At 54.3% G+C, this 21928-nt stretch overlaps 2 long non-coding RNA genes across 3 annotated transcripts; both read left to right on the top strand.

Moving 5' to 3' along the window:
• The first annotated feature begins 2 nt into the window (after positions 1 to 2).
• On the top strand, positions 3 to 3783 carry LOC138987513 (uncharacterized). The gene is made up of 3 exons (XR_011463873.1): positions 3 to 409; positions 529 to 712; positions 2192 to 3783. It is a non-coding gene; the product is annotated as an uncharacterized lncRNA (long non-coding RNA).
• A 186-nt stretch (positions 3784 to 3969) lies between these two features.
• On the top strand, positions 3970 to 12744 carry LOC138987584 (uncharacterized). 2 transcript variants are annotated; one of them, XR_011463929.1, is made up of 5 exons: positions 3970 to 4162; positions 7689 to 7943; positions 8564 to 9387; positions 9798 to 10012; positions 10414 to 12744. It is a non-coding gene; the product is annotated as an uncharacterized lncRNA (long non-coding RNA). The 2 variants fall into 2 exon arrangements; XR_011463928.1 differs by having other exon boundaries at positions 7689 to 9387.
• Positions 12745 to 21928: the final 9184 nt, after the last annotated feature.

Consider the following 21928-nt stretch of genomic DNA (forward strand, 5'->3'; position numbering starts at 1 on the left):
TCTTCCCAACCCAGGGATCGAACCCGGGTCTCCTGCATTGCAGGCAGACGCTTTATCCTCTGAACCACCAGGGAAGCCCATAGTAGGTCCTTGTTGGTTATCCATTTTAAATACAGCAGTGTGTACCTGTTCATCCCATCTCCCCATCCTTCCCCCCAGCAACCGTAACTTAGTTCTCTCAGCCTGTGAGTCTGTTTTTCTTTTATAAGTAAGTTCATTTGTGAGTGTGTGCACGCATGCTTCAGTCGTGTCTGGCCTTTTTCGACCCCATAGACTGTAGCCCACCAGGCTCCTCTATCCATTGGATTTCCTAGACAAGAATGCTGGAGTGGGGTGCCATGCCCCTCTCCAGGGGATCTTCCCGACCCAGGGATCGAACCCAAGTCTCTTTTGTCTCCTGCATTGGCAGGTGAGTTCTTTACCCCTGGCACCATCTGGGAAGCCCACGTTCATATGTATCGCTTTTTTTTTTTGACTCCACATCTAAGGGATGTCACACGGTATTTCTCCTTCTCTATCTGACTTCAGTCAGTAGGACCCTCTCTAGGTCTATCCACGTTGCTGCAGATGGCATCGTTTCATTCTGTTAATGGCTGAGTAATACTCCATTGTGTGTACGCACCACATATTCCTTATCCAGCGCTCGGCTGACGGACCTCTCGGCGGCTTCTACGCCCTAGCTATCGTAAACACTGCTGCAATGAGCACTGGGGTATGTGTACCTTTTTGATTCATGGTTTTCTCTGGATATATGCCCAGGAGTGGGATTGCTGGATCATTTTTAGCTCTATTTAATTTTAAGGAACCTCCATGGTGGTTGTCCAACTGGCTATAGATCGGAGGGTCTCCAAGATGCCCTCCTTGGATTCAGTTTGTCTGCTAGGTCGGCTCACAGAGCTGAGGAAGACTTGCTTAACTTCCTGGATTCCCAGCTTACTATAAAGGATACAGTCAGGTGAAGACCCCCTGATGGGGCTTGGGCACAGGCTTTCCTGCTCCCGAGACGCACGCTCCCAGCCCCCTGGCTCGCCAGCCGGCCTGCCCCTGCCCGGGACTTCTGGGTTTTACGGAGCCTTGCCTCCCAGGATGACTGACTGACTCCTCAGCCTCTGATGGATTCGCCCTCACGCACTCTGAGCTCCAGTGGCCGGGACGGGGTGGAAAGTTCCAACCCTGTAACCACTGAGCGGCTTCTCCCGGGAACCAGCCCCCACCCCTGGTTGGCATCCGAAAGTTCCCTTGCCCGGTACGTTGTCCAGAATTGAAGACAAGAGACAGACATTATGCCATCCCTCAGGAAACCCCAAGGGCTCGGGAGCCATGGGCCCTCAGCCCACCTCCCCGGAGTCAGCCGGGTGCTGTGGGATCATGGCTTGTTTCTTTTTACTGCCGGGCGGTGCCCAGGGCTCGTGTGCCAGTGACCTGCTAAAGGGCTGGGCTGCTCCAGTTCACTGCATTTATTTCTGATGAGTCAAGGTGCCGGGAGCCTCTGTGTACAGGTTTCCCAGTGAACAGTTAGCCCTTCTCTCAAACAACCTCCAGGACAGCTTGGTTTTGTAATCACCGAGAGCATCGGTATTTATTTATTTCTTAGAGAAATAGGAAATCACTCAGTGATGGGCTGTTATAAATACAGACGCCATGCCAGCCGCCCCTGCTGCGTGTATGGGCCCTGCTGTCCTCTGCGTTCTCTGCTTTACCCCGCTTTGGCCGTCGTGTGGATGGACCCCTGGCCCTGTCAGAGGCTGGGGCTGCTGGGGGCGAATCAGGAGCTGCTTAGAACTCAGACAAACTGAGTGAGAAGAGGGAAACCACACAGGCTCTGCCTGGTAGAGTCCTCAGCAGAGCAGCTAGAATGTGGCTCATTCATTCTTTACACAGCCCTCCCTGTGCACCCCCGGCCTCCACCTGTGGAGAACTAGAGCTTGGCTGCCTCCTGCCTGCCTCCCGGCGCTGGGAAGGATGTCGGCCAGGGACCCCAGCTCCTCAGCTGCTCCCTGTCGCTCACACTGCCTCGACTGGGTGCTCCTCTGACTGTTTGCTCAGCATCATCCCTGCAGGTCCTTCGGAAACTGAGACCCCACGGCCCTGCCTCCTGCGGGGACAGTGGCTACAACCCTGGAACCAAATGCAGTCAGATTTCACACGGTCCTGGAGCCAGCGGTGGCTTTTCTATTTTCCTTTTATAAAGGGTTGCAAACTCCAGGAGGTCCTGAGAACAGGGAAGCCTGGCACGCTGCAGTCCACAGGGTTGCAGAGAGTCGGACACGACAGAGCGACTGAGCAACGACAGCGTAAGGGGTTGTGAAGAAGCAAGGACGGCAGACAACGGAGACCGCCTGTGGGCCCAGAGCGCTACACTGCCGTCTGGCCCTTCCTGGGACACTGGGGTGGACCCCCTTCCCGGACGCCCCGGGGTGGACCCCCTTCACCGACGCCCCGGGGTGGACCCCCTTCACCGACGCCCCGGGGTGGACCCCCTTCCCGGACGCCCCGGGGTGGACCCCCTTCACCGACGCCCCGGGGTGGACCCCTTCCCCGGACGCCCTGGGGTGGACCCCCGTCTCCTGCCCGAGGGGCAGGACTCTGTCTCTGCCGTGGAGACACGGGTGGTCCCTTAGACCGCGGACCAGCAAGGACCAGCCTGAGGAGGGCTGGAATCAGCTGAGGTGGACACGTCCACATTCTAGAAAGGGAGGCAGTAACGAGAGATGTGTGTCTGAAACAAAGACAGCTCGGGGAGATGTCCTGAGGGGTGAGCAGAAGCTCAGGGCAAACGGTGAGAAGTCAGGCTGGTGAGAGATTCCCTGGAAACCCCAGAGCTGGAGGGGCCGAGCCCAGGCCAGGTGAGCGCCGGCCGGAAGCCTCTGTCCCCTTTGCTGACGGAACAGGGCTGCTGTGAGCGCCTCCCCCGCGCCTGGCCGCGAACACCATGAGGGCGATTGTCCCCCGAAGCCCAGACCCTGGCTCAGCAGGGCTGCTTCCAGCCGAGGCTTGAAGGGCCGCTCTGCGCCCTCTCCTCGGTGTGTGTGTGGCCGTCTCCTCCCTGCGGCCTCCTCACCCTCCCTGGGCCTGTGTTCAAGTTTCCTGTCTGTGAAGGGACACCGCCATGCCGGGTAGGGTCACCCAAGACCTGAGGGGAGCTTCCCTGGGGGCTCAGCAGTTAGGCCCCCGCCTGCAGTGCGGGAGACATAGGTTCAATCCCCGGGTCAGGAAGATCCCCTGGAGAAGGGAATGGCAGCCCACTGCAGTGTTCTTGCCTGGAGAATCCCACAGACAGGGGAGCCTGGAGGGCTACAGAGGTGCAAAGGGGTTGCAAAGAGTCAGACTTGACTTGGCCACTGACAAACCACAGACCTGAGCACCCTAAGGGCTCAGGACCCCTGATCACCCCATGAAGACCTGTCTCCAGATACGGTCCCGAAGGGACTGGGGCCAGGACTCCAGCGTGTGACCACTGGGGACGCAGTTCAGCCCTAACACACAGCCTCAGTGGAAACGCGCGGTCTTTGCCTCTGAGGAAAAGTGGGGAGATCTTTGGGGAGATCCCCTTTCGGCCAGGAAAGGGGAAGTCAGAGAAAGCGGCTTAGTGGGCGCTGATGGGCCTGCATCTGAGGAGGCCGGGCTGGCTGGTCCCCTGGTGGGGTGCCGGGATGGAGGGGGGTTAGAGGGTGGGGATGGAGGAGAGGATGAAGGGCGGGGTGCCCGCTCCTCATTACCCCAAACCCCACCTTCCCTGCCCCGCCCCATGCCCCCTTACCCCAACCCCCAACTTCCCTGCCCCCCGCCCCCTAACCCCAACCCCCCAACCTCCCTGCCCCCCACGCCCCCTAACCCCAATCCCCCAACTTCCCTGCCCCCCGCACCCCCTTACCCCAACCCCCCAACTTCCCTGCCCTCCCCACCCCCTAACCCCAACCCCCCAACATCCCTGCCTCCTTCGCCCCTCCCCCACCCGGTATACTAGCCTCCCCCGCAGCCTGGAGAGATAACTGCTGTTCTGGAAACCAAACAAACTCAAGCGTAACAACCGACCAACGGACCACACACTTCTGTTTGCTTGGGGTGTGCTCACCCAGCAACGGGAATGACAAGGTTGGGTTCTCAGAAGCCTGGTACCCGGGCCCGCTCCGCTGACCACGTGGGCGCCTGGTGTGCTCGGGTGAGCGTCCTGAGTGGTTTCCTGACTCGCCTGGTTGCTGGGTTTTGTCTTCTGTTGACTTTGATTTCTTTTTTTTTTCTGGCCACACTGCACGCACAGCTTGTGGGGTCTCAGTTCCCGGCCACCTCTGTGGAAGCATGGAGCCCTAGGGAAGTCCCGACTTCGATCTGTATTTCTGGATTTTAATCTATTTCCTATAATACAGAAATGCACGTTCAGTATAAAAAATGGACGACCTCCTGCTCCAGGCCAGGACATGGCTAGCTCACGTGAAGACGGGGGTTTCGTGCTCAAGCAGTGAGTGTCGGGGCTAATCCCGTTTCTGCTGCTCCGACAGCACCAGCATGTGCCTGACCTGTACAACGTGCCCTCTTAGCAGAGCTGGGGGCAAAGGTCGTGTACATCTTCTCTGATCCTGGCTAGGCAGTGAGCGCACACTGCAGGGCTACTGATTCTAACACTTAGGTGCTGCTGTGTTGAGTAAAAGCCAGATTCAGATCAGATCAGTCGCTCAGTCGTGTCCGACTCTCTGCGACCCCATGAACTGCAGCACGCCAGGCCTCCCTGTCCATCACCAACTTCCGGAGTCCACCCAAACCCATGTCCATCGAATCGGTGATGCCATCCAGCCATCTCATCCTCTGTCGTTCCCTTCTCCTGCCCCCAATCCCTCCCAGCATCAGGGTCTTTTCCAATGAATCAACTCTTTGCATGAGGTGGCCAGAGTACTGAAGTTTCAGCTTCAGCATCAGTCCTTCCAAAGAACACCCAGGGCTGATCTCCTTTAGGATGGACTGGTTGGATCTCCTTGCAGTCCAAGGGACTCTCAAGAGTCTTCTCCAACACCACAGTTCAAAAGCATCAATTCTTCCATGCTCAGCTTTCTTTATAGTCCAACTCTCACATCCATACATGACCACTGGAAAAATCATAGCCTTGACTAGACGGACCTTTGTTGGCAAAGTAATGTCTCTGCTTTTCAATATGCTGTCTAGGTTGGTCATAACTTTCCTTCCAAGGAGTAAGCGTCTTTTAATTTCATGGTTGCAATCACCATCTGCAGTGATTTTGGAGCCCAGAAAAATAAAGTCAGCCACTGTTTCCACTGTTTCCCCATCTATTTCCCATGAAGTGATGAGACCGGATGCCATGATCTTCGTTTTCTGAATGTTGAGCTTTAAGCCAACTTTTTCACTCTCCTCTTTCACTTTCATCAAGAGGCTTTTTAGTTCCTCTTCACTTTCTGCCATAAGGGTGGTGTCATCTGCATATCTGAGGTTATTGATATTTCTCCTGGCAATCTTGATTCCAGCTTGTGCTTCATCCAGCCCAGCGTTTCTCATGATGTACTCTGCATAGAAGTTAAATAAGCAGGGTGACAATACACAGCCTTGACGTACTCCTTTTCCTATTTGGAACCAGTCTGTTGTTCCATGTCCAGTTCTAAATGTTGCTTCCTGACCTGCATACAGGTTTCTCAAGAGGCAGGTCAGGTGGTCTGGTATTCCCATCTCTTTCAGAATTTTCCACAGTTTATTGTGATCGACACAGTCAAAGGCTTTGGCATAGTCAATAAAGTAGAAATAGATTTTTTCTGGAAACATCTGTTAGTTTAAAAGAAAAGGAAGGAAGAGACCCCTTTTACATGGATCAACCCGAATTGGCAGAGACAGAGACAGAAAGCAGAGCTTTCTGGGTTGAGAGCGATGCAGATGTCCTGGAGTTGGTGCCAGAAAGTCATACAGCCAGAGAATGTTCAGAGACTGTGAAGAGGGTGAATTTTATGTATGTGAACTGGTCTCGATGGAAAATCTAAAACTGAACTGAACTTGAGAAGGTGATGTGTGTTCAACCTCCAGATACTGTTCCCCCAGCAAGGTTGCAGCGGTCCCCAGAGCGCTTGGAACCCAAGTGCCCGCAGAATTCACCACCGCTGCCCCTGTGCTCAGCGGCTGTGTCTTGCTCCTGGGGGTTGTGGCCCGCCTCTGAGCACTAGAGGAGGTTCATGCTTATGTTTATGAGAGGGTCACAGGCAGGAGGGCCAGGGGTCTCCAAACAGAGGAAATCGGCTGCAAGTGTCTCTTCAAGTTCTGTGTTGCTTTGACGACACCTGGTTCCACCTGAACTTAACTTTTCTCACACCTTGAGCTAACCAACGTGTTTTTTTATGGAAGTGTTCTCCTTAAGCTATGTTAATGAAACGATGTGTTTGCTTTGAAATTTGCCTTTCTTCAAAAACGGTTCCACCAAAGACTAACTTTTGACTGATAATAGCTCAACATATTCATATCAGTTGTTTTATGCCTGGGGGATGATGACACAGCTCGCGCCATCCTATCTCAAAAATGCATTTTGTGGGAGAGGGGCCTGGGGAAACCCTGCCAGCCTTGAGGTGCCTCTCTTATCTGACTAGGAGCTTTCTAACACACATAAAACAGTGCGTTAAAACCAGCTCGGGGGCTCACTTCGTCCCCCGTCTGATGTCTGTGTCAGAAGCTTCCCAGTCCCTTTTTATACCTTAATAAAACTTGGCTACACAAAAGCTCTTGAGTGACCAAGCCTGGTCCCCGGTCCTGCAGCTAAATCTTCCTCTTCTGACATTGCGAATCCGACACCATTCCCGTGAGCTGTCATTTCCAGTCACTTGCATTTCTTCTGTGACTCACTGGGTCCTTGCCCGTGGGGCTCCGGTGGGGAGCCTGGCTTCCACCGCCCGGCGCCAGCGTCCTGCTCCGGCCGCCTCACCAGCGGGCACTCCCCCAGGCTCCTGCCCTTCATCCCGTGGCTGGAACCCACCTTGTTCCCAGGCCTACTTTCCTGAGATGCCCCCGGCCCTGGAAGAAGAGGCTGTAACAGCGTTCACTGGTTTGAGGATTTCCTTGGACCCCCTCAACTTGTTCTGGTGTGTTCCAGAATGCATTTGAGTGTCTTCAAGCCATTCTGTACAAGAAGAGACTTTTCAAAAAAGAGCTTCAGACTTTCACAGAATGCTAACAGTTATTCTTTGCAATGATGTGTAAAAATAGAAATCATTTCAGTTGTGAGACTTCTGGAAAAGATTTAATATTGGTAACATGGAATTCGGAGGGGCGAGTGAAGACTGAGGGCAGGAGGGCGTGGCCACGGGGTGGATGTCTGCAGCCCTCTGGGCTGGTGGGCGCTGACAGGCGCCGCCTCTGCAGGCCGGGGTGTGAGAGGGCAGGCCGTCCTCGGGCAGAGCAGGGCGCTGCCAGTTCCTTCCGGGAGCCCCTGGCGCCAGGCTGAAGGTGTCAGAGCAGGTCAGCCGTGCCGGGGTCACCCCTGCCTTGCGCCCAACAGCGCAGGGCAGCGACCAGGGCCCTCAGTCCCTGCCCCGAGGCTGCCTGCCCTCTGGCCTTCTGCAAAACCACGCAAAGGCTGCTGCTGCTGTGAGTCAGGTCCCCCCCTCTGGCTGGAGGGCAGGCTGCTCAAGCTGCGGAATCGCTACAGAGCTGCTTGGCCTTCATAAAGCGGGCGAGAATGTCACCCTGAGGTCCTTCGTCCACAGGCTCAGACTGACTGCGCTGCAGCTCCCCGAGAGTCCTTGGTGCTTCCGGCAGCTCCACGTCCGCGTCTCCCGTCCTCCACAGAGCCCGGAAATGCTGGGCCCAGCGTGACCGTGGTCAAGTCTCTACAGGGGTTAACATCTAGAAGCCGAAAGCCGTTTTCCCCAGTGGGTGGTCTGGCGCAAACAGCTCCCTCTAAAGGTGTTGCCAGTGCACTCTTTGGACGGACCTTCCACCGTGAACCGCATTTCACCGAGGTACTAGACGTCAGCTCCCTAAGGGCAGGCGCTGTGACGCTTCCTGTTGGCATGTCAGCTCTTTTCTGGGTATGGTTTACACTGGCATTCGTGAATATGAAAATGAAGTCCATGAGTTCAAGTTGATCTTGTAGGGGAGGAAAAACTTCTTTCTCTACCCCCTTATGTTCTGTCCATGAGGCACTGCAAATCAAACTGACAAAGAGCCAGACTAACAGGAGGGGAAAACCCAGAGTTTATTTCCACATGTAACACACTTAGACACAGGAGAACTCAGTGATGAGTAACTCAAAGGGGTGGTTCAAACTGGGGTTTAAATGCCACGTTAATGCGTGAGGTGGAAGGGAAGGCACTCGTGGGAAAACAGATGACTTTGGGGGAAGATAAATGGTTTTCAGGAGAGCAGACAGGAGATAAAGTTGGGGATGATGTTTCCCTGCAAAAGGGGGTGAGCAGTCTTCCCATCTCCTTCAAGGCCACGCATCTGCCCTGGGAAAGGAGCTGGGTGGGTTTTCTTCTCCCTTCTGCTCAGAAGGGAGATCCTGGTGGCCTCATTTCCCGGCAGCCGCTCTCTCAGTCAGATAAGAAGGTGACGGGCAGGCCTGGCTCCTCCTCTGCAGACTCTCCGGTGTCCCGAGCGTCCGACGGTCTCTCTGCCGACTGTCCTGGCACACCTCCGTCCCCTCCAGTCTCCGCCGCAATCCTAACCAACCCTGGGCCTGGCGGGCCTGCTGACTCACCTCTGCGGAGGCCACCGCACCTCACAGTTACTCATCCCACAGAGTGCTTTAAGCAGTGGTTCTCAAAGTGGGGTTCCTGGAAATGTGCCAGACACCTGTGTTCTCAGGCCCCACCCAGACCTGCTTGAGCAAACTCCGAGGGAGAGGCCTGCAAAGCTGGGTGCTCACAACTCTCCAGGTAATTCCTACTGGTGTTGGAGTTGCAGAATGTGGGAAAAAGGCCTGGTGCCTGAGGCCAAGAAAATATTCTTTATTTTTAACAGTAAAATAATCATAACACCAGCACCAAAAGTAGTTATTAGTTTTGCAAAGAGTCGGACGTGACTGAGCGACCAACACTTTTACTTTACACTTTCACCTCCATGGACACAGAACACTTGTATTACGTTTTCTACGATTACAGAGTCATAAAATATCTCCAGGACAATGAAAGGTGTAAATAACCGATGGGTAAGCTAGTGTACACAGCATACCCTTAGTCTCTTTTTTACTCATGTAGAAATTCTGTACTGTATTTTCTGACAGCTTGTTGTTGTGGTTTAAGTCAATGAGTTGTGTCCTATTCTTTCAAGACCCCGTGGACTGTAGCCTGAAAGGTCCCTCTGTCCATGGGATTTCCCAGGCAAGAATACTGGGGTGGCTTGTCATTTCCTTCTCCAGGGGATCTTTCTGACCCACGGACTGTACCTGCGTCTCCTGCATTGGTAGGTGGATACTTTACTGCTGAGCCACCAGAGAAGCCCCTTTCTGACAGCTAGGATCTCACAAATTTAGAAAGATGGATACAGAACAGATTATAAGGGGGGAAGCTTAGAAAGAACTGATATGTCCATCAGCAAGAAGCTGTTGATTGAAGGCAGTCCCTTGACCACGGATGACGGCACAGTAACACCCGTGTTCCTTCCAGGGCGGGCAGGGCAGGCTCCACCACCTAAGCATCCTTTGAGTTCAGTCTGCGCGTGTATCTCTCTCCAAGACCCTGGATTCACAATTTGGAAACACAAAAGTCTCCACAAGGCACATTTCCCCCGACAGGTCATTGGGTGTGAAACCTGATGTACGCTGACCTGAGGCCGTGTGTAATTGTCAGTGTGAACATTCATCCGTTTTACAGCCAGGAATTCCAGAACGTGGCAACTGAAAACACACACACACGTTTTGAGTTTGGCTTTGTTGAGGGACCTTACTGAGGACTACAGCCGGGAAACCGTCCTCTCCGATGGCTCTGGGGAACTGCTCCAAAGAGGCCAGGGAGGAGCCAGGAGTTCTGGTGGAAAACAAAGTTGAACATCAAAACATTACTGCTGGTCACATAAACCAGCCATTCAGGTTAGTGGCTTTAGTGCTCTGCTGTGTGTGGGGAGATGCAAGAGTCTGGGGTCATTCAAATTAACCCTACACATGTGTCTCGGCTGCGGAGGGCCTGCAAGCTATTTCTCTACATCCTGAATTCAGCATGCACTGTCTGCGGATGGGGTGGGGGGGCCACGGTGGTTGATGGCTGGATGGTGGGTCACACGCTTCTGTCCACAGATACGAGGGACTATGCAGTCCTCGCACTGAATTACCCCTCCAAGTCAGGGAGAATTCAGAAGTCCAAAGCATGTTTGGCCCCAGGAGTTTTTCAGAAGAGCTTGCCGACCCACCTGTATGCATCGCGAGTAACAGGTGTGGCACTTGAGGCTCTGAGAGGCTGGAAGCGACCTGCCTAGAGCTCTCCGTCTGCACAGGTCTGGCCGGATGCTGGGCTCCGAGAGGCTGGAAGCGACCTGCCCAGAGCACTCCGTCTGCACGGGTCCGGCCGGATGCTGGGCTCCGAGAGGCTGGAAGCGACCTGCCCAGAGCACTCCATCTGCACGGGTCCGGCTGGATGCTGGCTTCACGCGACGTGGCACTGGACTGAACAGAGTCCCTGGTTTTCATGTCCACCCAGGGCCTCAGGATGGGGCCTGATATGGAGAAGCGTCTCTGCAGGCGTCCTGAGTGAAGGTGAGGCCTTATGGGATATGGGCAGGGACCCCAAGCCCAGTGACTAGTGTTGGGAGTGAAAATGGAGAAAAGCCATCATCTCCATTCACATCACATTGGTCCTTCTCATTACTGCGCTGTGCAACACTGTTGGTCAGTCAGTCGTGCCTGACTCTCTGCGACCACATGGACTAGCCCACCAGGCTCCTCTGTCCGTGGCATTCTCCAGGCACGGACACTGGAGTGGATGCCGTGCCCTCCTCCACCAGGCTCCTCTGCCTACAGAGTTCTCCAGGCACGGACACTGGAGTGGCTGCCGTGCCCTCCTCCACGCACTCGCTGCTGCTGCTGCTGCTAAGTCGCGTCAGTCGTGTCCGACTCTGTGCGACCCCATAGACGGAAGCCCACCAGGCTCCTCCATCCCTGGGATTCTCCAGGCAAGAACACTGGAGTGGGTTGCCATTTCCCTCTCCAATACATGAAAGTGAAAAGTGAAAGTGAAGTCGCTCTCTCCAAATGTGAGGGGGGAACTGCACTCACCAAGCTACCCGGGGAGCCCAGCTGGGGTCCTGCAGTTTAGCTCAGCTCTGACGTGAGGATCTACCTCGGCCCCTCCCAGAAGCCAGCCCCAAGCCCAGGCCATCACCTGTGCCTCTGCCCAGCCCGCTCCACAGCAGAGCCCAGGACCCCCTCCTCCAGTCCAGCCCCTTCCAGAGCAGCTGGGCAGCAGTTCATTCACTGGATGGCCTGCCTCCCATGAAGGATGCAGGTCAGGGCCAGCCAGCGGGGAGAGACCCCCAGGCCAGGTTTTGGGGGCACTGAACCTCCTTTCCTCCCGGGGTGCCCCACCTTCCCAGAGCCCCCACGTGGCCACTGACCCGGAAGCTCTCGGAATCCCTTCAGGTGGTGGCTTTCATGTATGTATAGCTTTGCGCTACGGGTGTGCTGGATTAAATGAGTGCCTGCTGGTGAGGAAACTGGTGTCATTTCAGGAGGCTCAGAAGAGATCCCATACCACAGTCCTTTATGTCTTGATGTAGAAAAGAATTCAGCAAGAGAGAAAGTGATTTATTAGGAAAGGATGCTAGTGAGGCTCACAAGCAGGCTGGTGAGGGGGTGTGGCGCCCCGAGAACTACTGGGCTCCAGCTTTATAATCAAAGAACTGGGCAGGGAGAGACCTTCTCTGTCTTTCCTGAGTGGATGGCATGCTCCCATCATCCGTTCTCCAGGTTGAGCAGGGGAGTTTTCTGGGCCCTGCATGGTCAAGCTAGGCCCACAAATCATTACTCTTCCCATGCGCAGAGGACATGTCCTAGGGATCATTAACTCCCTGAGCTCCCTGGGCAGCGGCGGGTTTCCTGCCCCATTGTTTCACTGTCTGGGGGCAGGTCTCGTGTTCACGTTGCCTGGTTTTGTTGCTAAGCTAGCCTGCTTGGTTTTGTGGTTAAGCAAACCTGCTTTCTCGAGTGATCATTAACTCACAGGGTCTGCCGTATTTTCCTGCTTACAGTCCGCTAGTGGGATGAGCTGTTTGATCACCTGCTGTTCCCCTTTGCTCTGTTGATATCAGAGATGAGCTCACGCTCCAGCCTGTCCCCTGCCCAGAGGTCACCAGGGTGGGGCTGACAGTCCAACTCCTAATCATGGGGTTGGTTCCCCTGGCGATGCTCCTCAGGGGGTTCACAAAAGTCACCCCGTTCACAGGAGCCCCGGTGTGGTTGAAAGGGGCTTCTTACGAATCTCAAATTATGGCTCAGGAAGTCCCCAGGGTCTGAGCGGCCTGTGCCTGTAGAGGAAGACCGTGCACACATTTGTGTTAAGTCCCCACTTGGCACTGGGCCGGCTGACCGGCAGGGCTGATGTCCCTCTGCCATTTCTAAGCTTGGTCCTAACTTTCCTTTCGGCCGCACAGCACGTGGGCTATCGGCTCCTTGACCGAATCGAACCCTCGTTCGGGCACTGAAGGCATGGACTCTTAACCACTGCACCGCCAAGGAGGTCCCGACCCTAACTTTCTTGGGAATCCAGAGTACTTCCCGCTGTGTTCATCAGGACGAGCGCGCAGAAAGGAGAGACCGGTGCCGGCCCAGGATGCGGCCCGGGGGGGAGGGCAGGGGGGAGTCCAGGCCGGGGCAGGCTGGGCGACCGGGCAGAGGGGAGTCCAGGCCTGCCGCAGGAGGCCTGGGGCATCTTAAAGAAAGCGCTGGAAATCTGCCCCGTTACCCTTCACTTCGCCCCATTGGCCAGAGCTGAACTGGGAGGCTGTCTTCATTCTCAGTTCAGTTCAGTCCAGTCGCTCAGTCGTGTCCGAGTCTTTGCGATCCCATGGACCGCAGCACGCCAGGCCTCCCTGTCCATCACCAACTCCTGGAGTACCCAAACCCATGTCCATTGAGTCGGTGATGCCATCCAACCTTCTCATCCTCTGTCGTCCCCTTCTCCTCCTGCCTTCAATCTTTCCCAGCATCAGGGTCTCTTCAAATGAGTAGTATAATTAAAACAAATTTCCCATCACTCCAAAATCTTCTCTGATCTTAATAGACATAAGAAGTTACATTTATTTTACTTTGTTGTAATCAGCGTACAGTTCTAAATGGCCAAGAACCTAGCGCTGAGGCTGAATTCTAGAGATCAGAGTGGGGAAAGTGCAGGCAGGCACGGCAGTTTCTACCATATCCTCCCTGGACTCATCTGCTGACCCAGCGGGACTGAGGCTTCCACCCGGAGCCCTGAGCTCCCTAAGGACCGGGAACCGCACCCCTACGCCCCCATCACCCCAGAGCCCTGAGCTCCCTAAGGACCGGGAACCGCCCCCCTACGCCCCCATCACCCCAGAGCCCTGAGCTCCCTAAGGACCAGGAAACATGCCCCCCTACGCCCCCATCACCCCAGAGCCCTGAGTTCCCTAACGACCAGGAACCACCTCCCCCCCCAATCAGGACAGGGGGCCCACCAGCTGACAGAGGACCTTGGCTCTCCCGGGGTGGCTGGATCGTGGCCGTGCCCCACAGGGACGCTGGCCAACAGCCCCCTCCAGATTCAGCTGCAGCTCTGAGAGGATTTAAATCCCGTCCAGTTGGATCTGGTTCCTCTGCCTCTATCGTTCTGACCCACAAATCCTGCTAATACCATGACTTTTTGCCAAGTGATGAGGGGCTAGAAAGACGAGGGGCGTCCAGCTGCTGTAAGGGCACTGAGAGCCACGTGGGTGCAGACAGAAAGGAAAGGAATGTGGGCCATGGCCAGCGGGCGCCAGGCAACCGGAGAGCTGGGTGCGGACACGGGCTTGCTCGCCTGTCAGGTCAGGTAAGCGAGACTTCCGTCACCTGATGCCGGGAGAAAGGGGCCCGGAGCTGGGCAGTGAGCCGCCTGTTCCCCCGGGAAACCACTGCGGGAGCAGTGGGACTCCAGCGGGCAGACCACGCAGGCGTCCTGGTTTTCCAGCTTCATACCTGCTTTCACTCTGGATAAAAAGGTGCAGTTAAGACAGACAAGAGCCCGCCTTACTTTCAGCCCTCGCGTGTGGCCGTCCCAAGTTTCCCTGTCATCTGTTGAGCGGTGTGAGGTTTCCTGGGGTCATCCTGGTGATGGCCGTGGGTCTGAGAGCCTCACAGTGTCTACATGAGGGTGGCTGGCGGGCTCCCAGGCCTGCCTTCTTTCTGGAAAACACAGGCCTGCGTCGATGGTTAACGCCGCTGATGCTCAGCGGGTGTGTAAGATGTCGTCAGGCGTGCAGACGTGCCCCTGTTGGGGTCCCTTTGCTGGCCTTTGGGCCCCAGCTCTCAGAGCCCTGGGGGCTCCTGCGATGCCAGCCCGAGAAGCTTCATCTCTAAGCACCTCTCAGCGGCTGGTGGTCTGCCTGCATCCTCTCCTCCCCGCCCCGGAGCACAGGGAGGCCTCTCCTTCCTGGAGGGTGACCGCTGGCCTAGCCGGCTGCTGAGCCAGTGTCCCCTGAGTCCATCAGAGGGTGAACCAGACACAGGACAGGAGCTGGCCAGGGACTGGGCACTGGGGCACGTCTGTGTGGCCCTCTTCTGCCTGCACAGCACAGGGGGCTGCTGGGGGGCAGGGTCACGGGAAGGCAGCCCGCCCCCCAGCGCCTGCGTTCCTCAGAGGGGCTCAGCCCCCTGAGCCTGACGCCCCCACCGCTGGCAGGACTGTGAGCCTGGGGCCTGCACCGAGGGAGCTCCCCGACTCCGGTTGGGAGGCCGCCCTCTGGCCACAGAATTGCCCCTGGCCCCCTAGGTTGCTCTTTGGGCCCTGGGCTGGCCATCAGCATCCTTCCGGCTGGAACGAGCCGTCTGGGCCAGGGTTCTCCTGGACCACCATCTCCAGCCTCTGGTTGCAGGAAGGTGTCAGCACGCATTTACCCATCTAGTCCATGAAAGTTTGCGGAGACCTACTCCGTGCTTCAGACCCTGGAAGGCACTGGGGGTTGGGCACGGGGCTCTGGGTGCTGGCTGGAGGGGTAGCCAGCACTGGGAGGGTTCAGGCCACAGCGATTCTGATGCACGTCCCCAGCGAGGAGAGGCCTGGCAGGGTCTACTTCCAAAGGGCCTGATTTCCAGGGCACGGGGTACAGAAGACACAGGTGCTGGGCGCAGCTGCAGAGAGCGGTCCCCTCGCAGCTAGGGGACTCGGGAACAAGAGGGAGCAGGCCTTCTTTCCAAGCTGGGGAGCAGACCCTAGGTGACCCCCGTGTGGGCACCGGCCCTGGGATGCCCCTCCTCCCCCACGTCTGCTCCACTCCACACCAAGCCTCCTAGGACAGGCTGGGAGTATCTTCCTCCTCCTGGACGTCAGAACAAAGTGGAGACGCTGTGGACACAGCTGGGGATTCTACTGGGGAGAAAAATCTTTCCTTGCTCTTCTAGATTCTTTGGCCAATCTAACAGTTAAACTGACATAAGACAGATTAACAGTAAAAAAGCAACTTCCATCCCTGCGGGGGTCCCACAAAAGCTGAACTGACTCTAGATACATGGGTGCTCCGTCGTGTCTGACTCTTGGACTCGTGCAACCCCGTGGACTGTAGCCCTCCAGGCTCCTCTGTCCTGGGGAGTCTCCTGGCAAGAATACTGGAGTGGGCTGCCATGCCCTCCTCCCGGGGATCTTCCCGACCCAGGGACTGAACCTCTGACTCTGATTCTTCTTACTCTTCACCCGCAGCATTGACAGGTGGGATCTTTATCACTAGCGCTGCCTGGAAGCCCAGGGTGACTCTGGCCCCCTTCGGTTACACATTAGATCATGTTCTTGCATGAATGTCTCTTTTCTTACGAGTGATGACAGTTACATGAGGCTACATAGGAAGCTTTACTTATGAGATCATACGTGCTAAGACAGCTCGAGGCAAAATGTCAGGAGGCCTGTAACCTGCGTTCAGATGGCTCAGCAAAAAGTGGAAAAGGAAGAGAGACTGAGCTGTGAGGAGGCGGCAGCAGTTGGCGAATCGAGGTGAAGATATCTGTTCATTCGACTGGTTTTTCAATTTTCCCGGAGTTCTGAGAAATTAAGAACTCAGAGTAGGGGGGCAGGGTCTGTGTTGAAGGGACAGTCCGTTAGGGCTGGGGGGTCAGGGGGCTGCCCTGGCTTGTCTGCCTGAACTGTGGCAGACCTGGGAGCCCTGGCTCCATCTGGGGGGGTGGTCCATTTGCTGGTGGCTACGTGCCGGGGAAGCCCTGTCCTGTGACCATAGGTTCCATTTCAACCCCAGACAGCCCTTTCCAGGTTCCTCTGGGCTTCAGAACAGGAGGGTGTGTGAGGGAGGCTCAGGAGGGGGGACATGGGTCTACCTACGGCTGATTCATGTGGATGTTTGGCAGAAACCAACACAATTCTGCAAAGCAATTATCCTTCAATTAAAAGTAAATGACTTTTTAAAAAAGTCAAATATGTTAAGAGATAAAGTAAAAAAGTAGCGGGGAGGCGGGTGGTGAGGGGAATACACCAGCTTACTGGGAACCGGGACACGGTCATCCTGCGGGGATGCTGCTGGAGAGGAGAGGCCGTCCGTTGGAGAAGCTTTCAAAGAGTAAGCGAGGACCCATGTGGCTTCAGTTACAGAACCCGCGCTCCTTCTCTCCGCTTGTCCTTCTCAGAGTGTAGGAAGTGCCCTGATGGGCGGCGGATCTGCGGGACCGGCAGGTTCCCGCTTCCTCCTCTTCTCAGCTGGGCGCTCTGTGTCCAGGCAGTGGGTCTGAGCTCTACGGGAGGGCGCCAAGCTGCTCTCACTCCTTTGCAGAGCAAGTGGTGGTCTGCTGGAGGAGGCCTCGCTGCCAGGAGTTCTTTCCTGTTCCCAGGCCCCCGAGGCTGCCTCGGGCACCCCTCTGCCTCGTCTCTGAGCCTCAGTTTCCTCCTCTGGAGATCTGAGGGTCCTGGTTCTGGGCAGAGCAGCCGTGGAGAGGAAAGGGGAAGGGCGAGCAGGGGCTTTGCCTGCTGCGAGCACTGGTGTGAAGCCAGCTGCCCAAGCGCATCTGGTTTGTTGCTTCAGATTTCCTCCAGGAGAGTCTTCAAAAGTGGTGATGCAACCCAACCCAGCGGCCAGAACTTGGAACACTTCCGTGGTGATGGAGGTATGCCGGGGTCCAGCCCCGGCTGATCCAGGGTATTCGAAGCGGGGACGGCGTCGGCGAGGATCAGGAAACAACTGCTTAATTAAACGTTAATCAAGGATATAAAGAGTAATAGAATAAGGATAGCTCAGTGAGGAAATTCAGTGGAGAAAAGAGGCTGAATAATTCAGCCAGAAGGTAAGAGAAAGAACGACATGGTGAGGCCAAGTTTCGGTGAACAAGGCCCGCACTTTATTTTCCAAACTAGTTTTTATACCTTAAGTTATGCATAGAGGATAATGGGGGAAGGGGTAGAGTCAAGCAGCAAGCCAGGCTTTCTTCCTGCAAACTTATCATATGCAAAAGTTTAGGTGATTTGCATCATCTTCTGGCCCGGAGGCCTGTTAACATTTTAAGACCTTTTCTTCAGAAAACTTATTTTTCTCTAAAGGTGATTGGTCAGGAGCCACCCTCCAAAAGCATTAGATAAAGTTGCATTCCTACAGAGCAAAGGTGTGGTGGGCTATAACAAGAAAAAGAATTAACTCAAGGGTCCCAGGTTACAAACATTAAAGCTACTACTTACACCAATTAATATCAATACACTGCCAGGGACACAGCAGGTAAGGGATATGGAGACTTAGCAGCAAACATTGGCCCAACAAGTGAAAATCCCTTCACCAATACAATTTCTAACCAATCTTTTAACTACTCAAAAGAATCTGTGTTTAGACAGTTTAGAACATCTCCTCCCTCTCACAGTTGGGAGGCTCTGAACAATCACATGTGGCCGGAAAAACCTATTCAGGCAGGCTAGAGGACTTCCAAAGGAGTTTGTAGGTTAAACACTGTCACACCCAGGAATTATTAACTGGAGCTGTAAGCTAACTCTTTTTTCAGAGAGAGGTAGTGGGGGACAGCCCCCCGTAAAGTCAGAGGTGTAGGTGAAAGCACAAAGCAGAAAGTAGGCAGACTCTGGTTTTGGGGGTAGATGCTCGAGAATTTCCAGGGAGACTCCTGAGGCTTGATCCCGCCTTTGCGTCTGCCAAGCCTCCTTCCTCATGACCTTTGCCAGGGGCGGAGCTCGCTCCCCGCAGAGGTAGTCCTCAAGCTTAGCCAGGCACTCAGTCCGAACCCTGAGATTCTCCATGAACCAAAGCCAGAGGCCGCTTTCCAGAAGCCGTGGGGGGAATGAACTCTGGGCACGTCCTGGCACCTGGCTGGCCTGAGGGTCATCCGCTCTGCATTTCTTGGCTCACATGGGAAATAATAAACGTTCTGTATGCGCTGGTTACATAAAGAAGAGGCCACGTGACTGAGAGGAAAAGGGACCCGACAGGCTGCACACAGTGGGCCGTGGGACCCCCGCCTCGGTCCTGTCGCCCAGAGTTCTGACTCTCCCAGGTGCCTGATCCTCCTCCAGAGAAACCTCATCACGTGCACTCCTCCCAGACAGCCTGATAGTATTGGTTTGCAGTCTGAGTGCCTCCAGGATCATGGTCTGGTTACCCTGCAGGAGCCCAGTCCCCTGGGGAAAGCTCTAATGGCTTTGTTTCAGGCTCACCGCCGGCTGCCCAAGTCTAGTCCATGCTGCCCAGGGGCTGGCAGGGATTGGCGAGTGGCTGGCGGTGACTGTTCCGGAGCAAGTGTTGAAGTCTAGTGAGAGGGACAGGGGGTGGGGCTGAGCTTTGGACAAAGCCTGTGCTCGCATATGACCACCTGAGAGCTCCACCTTGGGCTTCCCTCCCATCTTTTCACTGTGATAAAACACACTCAGCATGAACTTCACCGTGTGGACCATCTCTAAGGCTGGTGGGACACACTTAACCACCATCATCTCCATCACTCACCTTGTAAAACTGACACTCTGTCCTCAGTAAACGCTGACCACCCCCCCAACCAGCTCTTGGCTCCCCCCCATCTACTTTCTGTGAATTTGACGACCTTAGGGACCTCATGGGCTTCCCTAGTGGTGGTTCAGTGGTAAAAAAAAAAAAATCCACCTGCAGTGCAGGAGACTCGAGAGACGTGGGTTCGATCCTTGGGTTGGGAAGACCCCCTGGAGGAGGGCATGGCACCCTGCTTCAGTGTTCTTGCCTGGAGAATCCCGTGGACAGAGGAGCCTGGGGGGCGACAGTCCATGGGGTCACACAGAGTCGGACACGACTGAAGCGACTGAGCACGCACACATAGGGACCTCAGTAGATGGAGTCTTAACGGTGTTTATTCTTTGGGGACTGGCTCATCTGCTCAAGGTCCATCCCTGTTGGGGCAGGGGGCAGGCTGTCCTTCCTGTTTAAGGCTGAGCCGTGTGCCGTTGCGTGGGTGGACCATGTTTCGTTTATCCGTCATCCGTGAAGGCACACCGGGCTGCTCTACCTCTGGGCTAGTGCGAATAATGCTGATGAACATGCTGTGCAAATGCCTCCTTGAGACCCTGCTTCCATTCTTTCGTGTGTCTACTCAGGAGTTAGAACTGCTGGGTCACATGCTAGTCCTATTTTTAATTTAAATTATTTTATTTTATTGGCCCCACCGTGCGGGTATGTGGCATCTTGGTTCCCCAACCAGGGATTGAACGTGTGTCTCCTGCAGTGGAAGCCGGGAGTCTTAACTATAGGACTGCCAGGAACATGCTTTTATTTTTAATTTTTTGAGGAACTAGAATACCACTTTCCCCAGCAGCTGCTCGGCTATCCCAGTGGGTGTGGTGAGGTCATAAACAGTGAACGGGAGATTTTTGTCCGAGTCGGACTCCTCTGACTCTGGCTTATGTTTTCACTTTCCTAATTGTGCTTTTTTTTTTTTTAAATTAATTTATTTTTTATTGAAGGATAATTGCTTTACAGAATTTTGCTGTTTTGTGTTAAACCTCAACATAAATCAGCCATAGGTATTCATATATCCCCTCCCTTTTGAACCTCCCTCCCATCTCCCACCCCATCCCACCCCTCTAGGTTGATTCCGAGCCCCTGTTTGAGTTTCCTGAGCCATACGGCAAATTCCCGTTGGCTATCTATGTTACATATGGTAGTGTGAGTTTCCACGTTACTCTCTCCATACATCGCACCCTCTCCTCCCCTCTCCCCAGGTCTGTAAGTCTGTTCTCTATGTCTGTTTCTCCATTGCTGCCCTGCAAATAAAGTCTTCAGTACCATTTTCTAGATTCTGTATATGTGCATTAGAATATGATATTTATCTTTCTCTTTCTGACTTCACTCTGAATAATAGGTTCTAGGTTCATCCACCTCATTAGAGCTGACTCAAATGTGTTCCTTTTTATGGCTGAGTAAGAGGAACTAAAAAGTCTCTTGATGAAAGTGAAAGAGGAGAGTGAAAAAGTTGGCTTAAAGCTCAACATTCAGAAAATGAAGATCATGGCATCTGGTCCCATCACTTCATGGGAAATAGATGGGGAAACAGTGGAAACAGTGGCTGACTTTTTTTTTCTGGGCTCCAAAATCACTGCAGATGGTGATCACAGCCATGAAATTAAAAGACGCTTACTCCTTGGAAGGAAAGTTATGACCAACCTAGACAGCATATTGAAAAGCAGAGACTTTACTTTGCCAACAAAGGTCCGTCTAGTCAAGGCTATGGTTTTTCCAGTGGTCACGTATGGATGTGAGAGTTGGACTGTGAAGAAAGCTGAGTGCCAAAGAATTGATGCTTTTGAACTGTAGTGTTGGAGAAGACTCTTGAGAGTCCCTTGGACTGCAAGGAGATCCAACCAGTCCATTCTGAAGGAGATCAGCCCTGGGATTTCTTTGGAAGGAATGATGCTGAAGCTGAAACTCCAGTACTTTGGCCACCTCATGCGAAGAGTTGATGCATTGGAAAAGACTCTGATGCTGGGAGGGATTGGGGGCAGGAGGAGAAGGGGATGACAGAGGATGAGATGGCTGGATGGCATCACTGACTCGATGAATGTGAGTTTGAGTGAACTCCGGGAATTGATGATGGGCAGGGAGGCATGGCGTGCTGCGATTCATGGGGTCGCAAAGAGTCGGACACGACTGAGCGACTGAACTGAACTGAATACTCCATTGTGCACATGTACCACCACTTCTTTATCTATTCATCTGTCAATGGACATCTAGGTGCTTCCATGTCCTAGCTGTTGTAAATAGTGCTGCAATGAACAGTGGGATACATGTGTCTCTTTCAATTTTGGTTTCCTCAGTACTCTTGCCTGGAAAATCCCATGGACAGAGGAGCCTGGTAGGCTGCAGTCCATGGGGTCGAGAAGAGTCAGACATGACTGAGTGACTTCCCTTTCACTTTTCACTTTCACTCATTGGAGAGGGAAATGGCAACCCACTCCAGTGTTCTTGCCTGGAGAATCCCATGGACAGGGGAGCCTGGTGGGCTGCTGTCTATGGGGTCACACAGAGTCAGACACGATTGAAGTGACTTAGCAGCAGCAGCAGGGTATGTGCCTAGGAGTGGGATTGCTGGGTCATAGGGTGGTTTTATTCCTAGTTTTTTAAGGAATCTCCATACCGTATTCCATAGTGGCTCTATCAATTTACATTCCCACCAACAGTGCGAGCGTGTTCCCTGCTCTCCACACCCTCCAGCATTTATTGCTTATAGACTTTTTGATGATGGCCATCCTGACCAGTGTGAGGTGATATCTCATCGTAGTTTTGATTGCATTTCTCTAATAATGAGTGATGTTGGGCATCTTTTCATGTGTTTGTTAGCCGTCTGTGTGTCTTC

Source organism: Bos mutus, chromosome 4 (genome assembly GCF_027580195.1).
Source record: "Bos mutus isolate GX-2022 chromosome 4, NWIPB_WYAK_1.1, whole genome shotgun sequence".
Taxonomy (NCBI): Eukaryota; Metazoa; Chordata; class Mammalia; order Artiodactyla; family Bovidae; genus Bos; species Bos mutus.